Source organism: Oreochromis niloticus, linkage group LG3, assembly GCF_001858045.2.
Source record: "Oreochromis niloticus isolate F11D_XX linkage group LG3, O_niloticus_UMD_NMBU, whole genome shotgun sequence".
NCBI lineage: Eukaryota > Metazoa > Chordata > Actinopteri > Cichliformes > Cichlidae > Oreochromis > Oreochromis niloticus.
Genome location: NC_031967.2, coordinates 25,656,700 through 25,667,480, shown reverse-complemented (window position 1 = coordinate 25,667,480; position 10,781 = coordinate 25,656,700). Strand labels below are relative to the sequence as shown.

General features: G+C 39.0%; 1 protein-coding gene across 1 annotated transcript in view; it reads right to left on the bottom strand.

Moving 5' to 3' along the window:
* Positions 1 to 10,781, bottom strand: part of LOC109194483 (titin) — a 722,900-nt gene that overhangs the window by 259,297 nt on the left and 452,822 nt on the right. The gene's annotated exons all lie outside the window — the stretch shown is intronic.

Sequence of the window (10,781 nt, the reverse complement as noted above, 5' to 3'; positions counted from 1 at the left end):
TATGCTAATTATATACAGGGATGAGTGATGGGCATGGAATGGTAATCTTTGCATTGGACTCTTTGCTCCACCATTTGACCGATAAAAGAGGCTTGAACCCATTCTTTAGAATTCTTTAGAAGGTTGACACATTTGCTGTCAGACCATTTTACTGGAATCAGACCTTCACCAGACCTGTAATAACAGGCTCCATGGCCCTTCTTCATCAGGTCTTTGTCTGCCATCAGGGGAGCTCCATCGGTGCAATTTGGTCATACAGTACCAATGCACCTGACACCCAAGGAGGTGTGCAAGTTCTGGACCAAGCTGAAACTTGTGAACAGCTGAGGTTCCTTTATGGGTTTGATTAGTGTTTTTTTCACAACTTTGGCCCCTTAGAGGTAGCTTCTGTTCCTTTTCACTGAGGGGAGCATTGAAGAATGTAGACCCCCCCCCCGATACAGCAGCAAGTCGTGGATGATGCCAGATGAACTTGCTTGGCAAAACAATTTAAAGCCCCACTCATCTGGTTTGTTGGCAATATACTGGTGGAGAGTGCCAGCCCTGTTGGCTTCATATGAAACCATGACCTCAAACACACTGTGGTTGAAGGTGGATGGTATCATGAGTCTCATGCCACAGGACCATGTGATTTTTAGCCATACAATTGTTTAGCATCCATATAGTACTTATTAAACATGAAATTATAATTTTGACTACTTAGAAAAATTAATTTACCAGCTACTGTACTTTGGTTAAAGGGTAATTAGTTGTGATATTTGTGATTTCTACATGTTATTCTTGATTTTTACAGTATTTACTAATATATCTCTGTCTCTCTTCCACAGCATGTCTTTCATCCTGTTTTCCTTCTTTCACCCCAACCGGTCGCAGCAGATGGCCGCCCCTCCCTGAGCCTGGTTCTGCTGGAGGTTTCTTCCTGTTAAAAGGGAGTTTTTCCTTCCCACTGTCGCCAAAGTGCTTGCTCATAGGGGGTCATATGATTGTTGGGTTTTTCTCTGTATTTATTATTGTGCGATCTACTGTACAAAATAAAGCACCTTGAGGCGACTTTTGTTGTGATTTGGCGCTATATAAATAAAATTGAATTGAATTGAATTGACTCAGAAAGTTACAAAAATTACTTACTGGAAATTATTTCAGCACATTCTTGCTGTGATAAGAAGAGCCAACCATTTACATTCACAGTGCCTTCTGGTGGATTTTTTGGCATTACAGATGTAAACCAATTGGTAGAAAAGATTCAATTTCAGTGAAAGCCTCAGTTAGATATAGGGTCTGAAAATGTACTCTACCAGTTGGTTGAGCAGAACGCTAAAGGTTAAAAGAGGTTTTGTAAATACTTTAATTGTAAGTCATGGTTAAAGATATTTTAAATCATAACCCTAGATGTACCAAGTGATGCACTGTCATTTACTCCAGGATTTAAAGCTTAACACACATGTAAGAGCTATATTAAAAAAGATATTGTTGCTGTTTTATGATCATAATCGCTGATTAAATAGAAGCTAAAAAGGAAGTCACAATACATACACAAAGGAGAAAATTGTGTGAGAATCCTGTACTAAAATGGCGTTATATTAATCTACAGATTTACTAACGTGTTAGAGTAGTATTTTGAGAATTTTGATTTTATATCCATTATGGCCATTGAATACTGGGATTTCTAGATTTTAGGGAAGTAACATTTCTGTTTTACACATGCAAAGATTTTGATACTCCGGACTGACAGACTCTGCTTTTTCCTTCAGGAGCACCAACCTCCACCCAGTGGAGAACAAGTTGTCTTCAGCTTGTCCTGACTGCCCATGCAAGTCTTGTCCTCCACTGGGAAAGCAGTCAGTTTTGTCAGTTCTCAGGCGAAGAATAAAGTTGGAGTGAGAAGTGAGGTCTCTTATGTCATGTTTGTTTACCTCCACATTACTATAAAATAATTTTTACAGCCGTTTTTAGGATCTTTAGGTCTTTAGGATCACGAATGTCAATTTAAAAAAAATAAATAAATAAATAAATCTGACATTACAGAAAACCTAAATGGGTCAATGTTGTTGCCAATCATTCACCCAACTTAGGACCTAATGAAAATAATAACCAAAGACTTCTTGAAATGTAGTTTATAGAATATGTCTGTGAAGGTTCTCAGTCATCCAGGTCATCGTAGTCCAAGGAGCTTGGAAAGAAAAGCGTCTGGACTTCTTTAAGTTGCTTGAAGACATGGGATGGTGGGACCACTTGACCCTAGAACTGAAGAAGCTTCTCGGATCAGAGGTGAAATATCTTCAATCAACTTAAAGAAGTCCAGATGCTTTTCTTTCCAAGCTCCTTAGTTTATAGAAGTTATTTTGTTTTTGTTTTTTTTTGTTTTTTGATTAAAAAAAACAGTGGACCTAACTAAACATACTTTAGAGTTTAAATAAAAAGAATTACAATTATTTTTTTAAATGTATATTTTAAGCTAAAGTAATTTTAAAAGACTGAGTCATTTAAAGTGGAAAAAAAATATTACTGTACAATATTTTTACAGCAGTTTTGGGAAGGTCACATTTTTTTGTTTATAGGGTAAAAAGAGTCAGGTTTTTTTAAGGAAACATGTCTTTGCTTACAAAAAATGCTGTGAAACATATATTATGTAACCTTATTATTAAGTAAGACTAAACCATTTAAATTCGGGTTTTTATATGACATGCTAAAGGGGTGTAAAGTTGTGTAAAAATGGTGAATGAAATATTATTGTATGTTAAAGGAAAAAAATCTTTGAAATATAAAATCTGGCACTGGCTAAAATTTGGATGTAATTTGTTTCAATCAATAAAAATACTTTGTAGATATACCTAAAACTGCCATTTTGTCACACAGAATTCTGTAACATTCGGAGGGAAAATTGGATAAATATTCACAATATGTGTCTTCTAAATGGTTGAAATTGAAAAACAATCAGTTAAGGAAATGTGTACAATAACATACTCTGTACAGTGATGTTGACTGCACTGCTGAACTCTCCTGATCCAGACTCACACCAGTACACTGCAGTATCTGACTTTGATGTGTTGATGTTACATGTGGATCCAGTCATTCTCCTACAGTCAGAGTACAGTCGGCCGTCCTCAGAGAACTTCCTCACTTTCCCCTCAGTGAAGTTTCCCTCACAGGTCAGTGAGACAGAGTCAGAGGTGAAGTGTTGCACTCTGTCAGGACTCACTGTGAGAGACGCTGCTGAATGAACATCTGGAAACAACATGCAGTGAAGAGACAAAGCTCACAGATGTTGGGATCAAAATATCATGATGAAAATCTACCTTGTTTATGCAAATCCTATGTAAGAAATAATGACTATAAATAATAAAATTAGTTTAAATATCCAAAATAAAAGTGTTCCTTGCAAAGAAAAAAAATATAAAAAAATAGTTGTTTCCATATTATCACATTATAAAAGTGCAAAAATAATGAAAAGAAACAAAGAAATTCAGTTTGCTCATAAAGAGAAATGGAAATATTCAATATTCACAGACATTTAATTGTCATTATTGAATTTTAATGAGCTGAAATTTGGTGAAAAATTGGTGAACAAGAGTTATGACATAAAATTGGTTTATTGAGAGGATAAACAGAATCAAACTGACCTGCAGACCAGACAAACTTTGGTTGACTGTGATCAGTGTGATACTCTGGGTCTCCTCTTCCAGCTCTGCACACATATCCTGCTGTGTGTGTCTGTCCATGAATGATGTAGGAGGTGTTTGCAGTCCAATTGCCATCAGGTAGCAGCTCATAACTGGAGGATTTCTCTGATAGATCAGGAACAGCTTTATACCAGTAGAAGCTCCATCCTGCAGACGGATGTTCAACCTCACAGTTCAGAGTTACTGAGGCTCCAGGACTCAGCCATGATGGAGACACAGTGAGGACAGGACGGGGTTTATCTGTTCAACAAAGATTTTCTCAGCAAACATGTCTAGTAGCATTTCTTAAGACAAAATTAAACTTTTCAACATATATATATGTTGAAAAGTTATATATATCTATATCTATATATATAGATATAGATATATATTAGGGGTGCAACGATACTCGTATCGATATTGAACCGTTCGATACAGTGCTTTCGGTTCGGTACGCATGTGTATCGAACAATACAACATTTTTAATTTATTTTATCAACTCTTCTTCTGACGATGCTGTCTGTGTTGAGAGCTCAGTGGATCTGCGTTCGACTACTCCGCCTAGGCTGCACTGTCGAGCGCAGCTCCACTGAGCGCAGCGCAAGCTAGCAAGACAGAAGCTAAGCTCATTGCAACATGGCAAATTGAACCTCCCCCGCCCACATTCAGATCTGGCTTTTGGAACTATTTTGGTCTTCATGTGAAGTATGACCCTGAAGGTAAGCGCGTCATGGACAAAAGTAAAACAGTATGTCGGATGTGTCACGCAATGCTCAATTACATGGGTGGGAACTACTGCCTTAGCGCAGTTTGCTCGTTAACGTGTTGACGCCGTCCAGCCCCACGCACGGGTCGATCCGCGGTAGCTCGTTAACGGAGATTTGCCGTGTTGTGGTGTTAACGTCATTTCAGATTAACGCTGACAGCACTAGTGGGAACACAATGAATATGACTGCACATTTACGCCGACATCATCCTAGTGCAAAGACAAGTGGAAGCAGACAAAAACAACAAACACGCATGCTACAAACTTTACCCGAGTCATTTAGACAGCTTTTAGCACATGATTCTCCTTATGGGGACCTGATATGTTTAATATGCTGCTGAGAATATAGCCCAGAAGAAGCGTATAGTATAGCTTTTATTTTGGAAAGAGCCTTTTCTCTGTAATAAACTCTCTTTTCCAAAGATGAGGGATTTCTCGATCAGATAGATTTATTCTTTTATTACATTGTTGTTTCAGCAACATTAAATTTAAAAACTGTACTTTTGAGTTAAAATATATATTTATAATTTTAATCAATGACAAATTAAAGAAGCATGAACATTTTTTTGTATCGAAAAAATATCGAACCGTGACACCAAAGTATCGAACCGAACCGAACCGTGAATTTTGTGTATTGTTGCACCCCTAATATATATATATATATATATATATATATATATATCTATACATATATATATATACATATATATATATATATGTATATATGTTTATATATATATACATATATATATATATATATATATATATATATATATATATATATATACATACATACACTGTAATCCCTAACAGTTGTTCTAGCTCATAACTAATAAGCTCATAACACTCAAATGTCGTTTTGTAGTTGAGCAAACTATAAAGTATTGAGCTCTGTTGGCTTTTATGCAACTTTAATTGAATAGGGCTCAATATTTTTTAGCTAATTTGTTTGGAACGCTCAAAAAGTTTAAGAAGCATATATTAGTGACGTTCTGGTGGGTGGAGTCTTATCGCTCCCTCAGGAAAGCTGAGTCAGCCATCTTGAATTTACCTTGATGCGGGGAAGATTTGGCCAGCCCGTGTGGATTAAGAGTCCCCAACTTCAACCCACCACGACCAGCACCTTAATTTTTTTCATCAACTGCCCTAAATTTGGTAAGTCTAATGTGTTTTTGTTTTGTTTAAATTTAATTTCGATAAACAGTCTTTTTATTTTTTACTGGAAATATATTCGTACTTTGTGCACAGTGAATGTTTGTTATAAATAAATTCGAATCCAAGTAATTGTAATTTTAGAAGTTTTCGAATGTGACAAATACGTAATGTTATTTCAAATTACAACGGTGTAACGTTTTGGCGGTTTTCTGTGGGGGACAACATTTCCCATAATGCATTGTATTCTTGCCCGGGAAGTTGACGGTGGCAGTTCTAGCTCCATGCGTTTGAACTTTCTACTAAAACTTTCTACTGTCCGTTTCTACCGGTTGTCATATTCGCCGGCAATGCACGTGCGTATTGTGAGTATACTTATTTCAATAAGTGTCGGCGTTACACAGTCAGTAGTTTACGCTGTTGAGCTATGTGTGTGTGTGTGCTAGCATGAAACGAACAATGCTAAACAACATGAGTGTGTTATCATGATTAGACACATGTTTGTATTTTTTCGTAGTCTCAAATATGTGGTTGTGAGATAATCTCAAAATCCTTTTAATAGTTTAGAGGGGTATTCCACTAAGCGAGCTCTACAAGTCAAGGCTGGGCAGTGGGTCCATGAATAAACTGCCTCACTCCTGCAGGTGTCTTTCCATACTTCCCATCGTTCAAGTGAGGCTATGGACTTGTGTACGTTGTTTGTATCACCTTTACTCTCCATAAAAATTAATGTGTTTTTTTTTTTGTTTTGTTTTTTCCAGGAACCAAAAGATGGCTGCTGCCCAGAAGCATGTGCTGCGTGTGTATGTTGAACGAGACACCGCCCTGAAACTTACTCTACTTGAGCGACCAAAGTCAGTGGAGGAGCTGAAAGAAATAATTTAAGAGAGGTTCAAGCCAAGACAGAATGGGGACTTTAGCCTTCACTATGTCCTCATGGACACAACCTATGCCCTATGTCGCCAAGAAATTGTTGGAGCTGTTGGAGCTCCACGAGTGAGAGACGTCGTGGACAGATGGCCAGGCCTACTTATGGAGTCACAGGTAAAAAATAAAATATAAAATATGTGTATATATGTATGTATATATACATGTATGTGTGTGTGTGTGTGTGTGTGTGTGTGTGTGTCTGTCTCTTTACTGTTCTCCCAGTTTTTAAAAGTCTAGATTTTCAAACAATTTACCAAAAAGCAAATGACAGATGTAAAATGACAACACATCACTCTGTGACGTATTTTTTTCCCCATTCACAGTAAACAAAGTCTCTAGAAGTTTATTTATTTAAATTTCCTTTAGATAACATTTCAAAGAATGACGAATAACTTTCTATTTTGGCCTTAGTTCTGACTAGAATTGCTCTGGTTTTGCTAACCTGAGAACTTTTTAAAATACATTCACAATTCTGTTCCTAATTCATCTTTGTTCATTTCTGTGTATTTCTGTTCATGTACAGGTGGTTGCAGAGTCCTACCGAATCAACAATGTTAACCTGCACACTCAATTCTACAAGGAGCTGGACAGACACACGCCTAGACTCATCACTTTGTTCCGAGACAAGGCCATCAAGACTGGCAAGATTGCAGAGGAGCTAGCAAAGCTCATGAGAATTTATGACATTCAGGTAAATTTTTCATTTCACATGATTCAGAATTACATTAACAGATGGTTTGTACACAGCTGTAAGAAGCCATAGTGTGAATTGCTTCAACTGTGCCCTGAGATTAAGTGATTATGCCATGGTTACAAGGTTGTCATTTTAGGAGAAGGACATCTTGACAAAATGTATCCTTTCAAAAAGTGTTGTGTTAAAAAGATTTATCAGCTTCAATTTAAAGAAGTCCAAACAAGTACTGTTTTTGTAAAAATTGGTTTACATTTGGAAGTTTTTCCTTTGTGAATTGTTGATGTATTTACAATGGAAACTTATTAATTTAAAATGTGTATTACTAAAAATACGGTTATCCAAAATACTGGATTTACCATCTTTAGCCCGTTACACAAAAAGTTTGGACACCCCTGATCTATAACAATGACAATCAGAACATGGCTATCCAACACTTTGTTTTTACTCTGCATTTGTGTAAATACTATTCTAATAGATATTGTATGTTCATCTAGGAACAGCGTGATGTAAATACAAGACGGGCCCTCGTCCTTGGTGCACTTCCTGTGTACCTGCGTGAAGATGCCTCCACGTTATTCAGGACTTGTGATGTAAGTGTACTGCCCTCAGCACCAACACCTTTGCCTAGCTGTTCAGTCGAATATATCACTCAGAACTCAAGGAGAACCAGGGTGTATATCAGGAAGGAGGTTCAAAACTGTCCTCATCTGACTTGTTTTCTCCCATATATCAACTATTGTTGAATAAGATTGCAAGAAGATTGTTACGCATAAACCAGAAAACATGAAAATAGTTGAAAGATTATTAAACAAAAACCAATCCACAGATGAAAACTCTCTCCCTTTTAAAATTCAAGTGTTCTATTTTTTTGGAGGTGCCATGTTGTGGTCAGAGAAATGTTTGGTAAATAACTAAAACAGATATCTTGACATATATTTATTATTGAAAACATTTATTTAAGCATATGTTTGGAAACCAAACCCAAATTAAGATTATTGTAATGCATCATGATGTATCAAATTAAATCGTTGACATTATAATCTTAAAAGAAACGTGCGACTTATGAAGATTCACACCTCTAATCAATAGCATGATTTGTGTCCTTGAGGGGCTGAACTCATTGTTGTATTATTTGTGTTTTGCAGTCAGCAGATGGTCCAGACCTCACTGTCACTCCTGTGGCTCTGCTGACAGTTGTCACGGATGACACCACTGATTCGGCCCTCTTCAGTCCCGAAAGCATCTGCATTGTCGTTGAGGATGAAATACTTGTGAATGGTCCCACAAATCTGGCTGACTCATTTCTCCTGCTCTTTGGGTACATCTATGCACTAGACCTACAATACCCAAAGAAACTTGAGCTTACATTCACATTTATCCAGAAGGTTGTGATGAGCCTTGAGGACAACAAACCACTGAAAGGTCGTCTACTGATGCTGAAGAATGATTTGTTCAATGAGTGAATCACTCAGAATTGACTACTTGTTGAGCTGAGTATTGAGGAAGCTTTTTTTTTTTTTTCCTAATCATTTGGCTCTTCTACTTCAAATTTAAAGTAAATGACTGCTCATTTCGTGGACTATTCACGTTTAACGTTCTGTTGCCTAATATCTTAATGCACTGCCTTGATGTTTGTTACCTATGAAGTACAGCAGTGGAAACCAGTACATTTTTTTTATGTATTTTTAAAATAAGTGAGCTGCAGCTGTCAAGGTACAGTAAGTGTTAAATGCCTCAATGTTCTAATAGCTGCAATTGCTGTTAATACTGAAAATGTTATTTAATTTTAGAATTGAGATGGAGACCCTTGGAGTCTTTTTCTTTTGTTTTATTTATGAAGCACTTTTTTATCACTGAGCTCCGTTATCTGTGCCTTTTTAAAAGCACATTGTGTTTAATAAAAAAAGTTGTTAAATTGTTAGTGTTGTTACTTTCATGTTTTTATTTCATGATGTTAATGCAGCACTACGGACGATACCTACAACCACGATTACCGACACTAACAAGCTGATCTACACTACGGCAGCAGTGATCAGTGAGATGCTTGGCTACAAGTTGAACAGCCACAAGGGGCAGTACCCTCCATGGAGAAGGAGGCTAGAGGGCAAGATCAAAGCAGCACGGAGGGAGGTTAGCCAACTAACGGAGTTGCAGAAAGGCGCGACAAAGAAGGTGCATAAGAAATACAGCAAGCTGTCCATACCTGAGGCCTTGAAAACTGCCAAGCAAAGACTCACAGCCTTGGCCAGCCGCTTGAGGAGGTACACCAGAGAGATAGAAGGTAGGAGAATAAACCAGCTGTTCTCCACAGAACCAGCAAAGGTGTACTCTCAGTGGCAAGGGAACAATAAGAGAACAAAGCTGGAGACGGAGCAATACTGGAAGAGCATATGGGAGAAGGACGCAACCCATAACGGCAATGCTAGTGGATCTGAGGGCAGACCATAGCGACCTCCCTGAACAGGGTCCAGTAACCATCACAGTGGCAGATATCCAAGAAAGGGTCTCCAGTATGAAGAGTTGGACAGCACCAGGGCCCGACATGGTTCACGCCTACTGGCTGAAGAAGCTGACTGCACTCCACGAGCGTCTGGCAGTACAAATGAACCAGCTGCTAGTTAACGAGAGACACCCGGAATGGCTAACCGAAGGTCGGACGGTCCTGATCCCCAAGAAGGGACTGGTTCCCATCCAACTACCGACCAATTACCTGCCTCAGTACTACATGGAAGCTCCTGTCAGGCATCATATCGGCTAAGATGAACAGGCACATGGGTCAATACATGAGCGGGGCACAGAAAGGGATTGGCAAGAATACCAGAGGCGCAAAACACCAGCTACTGGTAGACAGAACAGTCAGCCGAGACTGCAAGACCAGACTGACCAACCTGTGCACAGCCTGGATTGATTACAAGAAGGCCTATGACTCAATGCCCCACACCTGGATCCTGGAACGCCTAGAATTGTACAAGATCAACAGGACCCTAAGAGCCTTCATCAGGAACTCAATGGGGATGTGGCGTACAACACTAGAGGCCAACTCCAAGCCCATAGCACAAGTCACCATCAAGTGCGGGATCTACCAAGGAGATGCTCTGTCCCCACTGCTGTTCTGCATAGGCCTGAACCCCCTCAGTGAGATCATTAACAAGACTGGCTACGGATACCGACTACGAAGCGATTGTCAGCCACCTCCTGTACATGGATGACATCAAGCTGTATGCCAAGAGTGAACGAGACATCGATTCACTGATCCACACTACCAGGCTATACAGCAATGACATCGGGATGTCATTCGGGCTGGAGAAGTGTAGTCGGATGGTAACAAAGAGAGGGAAGGTAGTCGGAACTGAGGGGATCGAACTACCAGAAGGCAACATTGCAGACATAGAGGACAGTTACAAGTACCTGGGGATCCCGCAGGCAAATGGGAACCATGAAGAGGCCGCTAGAAAAGCTGCAACCACCAAGTACCTGCAGAGGGTCAGGCAAGTCCTGAGGAGTCAGCTGAACGGTAAGAACAAGATCCGGGCTATCAACACCTACGCCCTGCCCGTGATCAGGTACCCTGCTGGGGTAA